Source organism: Asparagus officinalis, chromosome 8 (assembly GCF_001876935.1).
Source record: "Asparagus officinalis chromosome 8, Aspof.V1, whole genome shotgun sequence".
Classification (NCBI taxonomy): domain Eukaryota; kingdom Viridiplantae; phylum Streptophyta; class Magnoliopsida; order Asparagales; family Asparagaceae; genus Asparagus; species Asparagus officinalis.
This window is the reverse complement of record NC_033801.1, coordinates 43,088,861-43,090,239: the sequence shown is the minus strand read 5'-3', so window position 1 is coordinate 43,090,239 and position 1,379 is coordinate 43,088,861.

Here is a 1,379-nt window from a genome sequence, read left to right as displayed (position 1 = left end):
TCAACCGATCAGCCTAGGCCGGTCGATCAACCAGAATGCAGATTGACTTTGTATCTGTGCATGGTTTTGTGCATGATTCGCTCCTGTATTCTTATATACACACGTATATGTATTTAATCGATCACAAATCGATTTCTAGCATAATCAATCATCAAAGAAATGGTATTTATCACAATATATCAAAAATTATAGGGTTTTACAGGTTCCACCAGTTGACTGATCAGAGTGTTTTAGCGTCCGAGTTTTCAAACTTATCAGTCGACCAATCACATGCGATCAGTCGACCGATGAGCATCCACTGGTCGACTGACACGGTATCATCAGTCGACCAATTTTTTGCTATTTTTCTAGATCAGCCAGTGGTCATATTATTAGTCGACCGATACATGTCACCAGTCGACCAATCAGAGATTTTTTTTGCATAACGACTAGTTTTGGCTGATTCTTTTGAGAGGCTATAAATAGCCCTTAGCACTTGGGTTTTTAACAAGAGTTTTCACAAGGTTCTAAAGTGTGTTTATACCAGTTTAAATCTAAGTTTTGGTGTGTTTATGTGAAGAAATTTTCACAAAGAAGAGAATCGAAATTTCATTTTTGAGGAGTTCAACCTCAAAATCATCATCTACAACTCTTTGTCTTTTAGAGAAAATTTTCTAACTTTTTCTTCTAGCTAATCTTATATTTTGATTCTCATATTTTTATGCTAGATTGAATTGAGTTTAATTTTGTTATTGTTCATTATTTACACACACAACCATTTGAGCTTAAGTATATCACATATCTTATATTTGGGTTGTTGGAGTATTTCATTAAGAGAGCTTAATTTTTGTTCTCAACATGTTTAGAGAATAATTCTTTTTTGCACTTATTATGAAACACGTTGTAATACACAAGGATACTTGGAGGAGTGGTTGGGAGAAGAACGTGTTCAATTCCAAGATGAGTGACTTGGTTGTAAAAGCCTAGGGAGAGATAGTAATTCCAAGCACTTGAGGAAGGTGACACGGGTCGGCCAACACTTAGAGAAATGTATTATGTGATTGTCAATGTGTGAGTTGTAAAAGTTTTCGATGAGCTTTGAAAACCGATTGTGTAGTTGTGTTGATTGATAGTGGAAAATCTCCTCAAGATGAGGAGCGGAGACGTAAGTCGAGGGTTGACCGAACTCCGTGATCATATTGTTTGTTTGTGTTTGGCATTGGCGCACTTATCATCGTCTCATTGTTTATATCGCCTATTGTCATATTGTTCATCCTTGGATATAATCCTTTTGAATACCATTCTTGCTAGGATAATTAGTTAATAAGTTTTAATTTGGCATCGTATTCGGATTAGATTAGTAAATACCCTATTCAACCACCCCCCCCCCCAGGGTACTT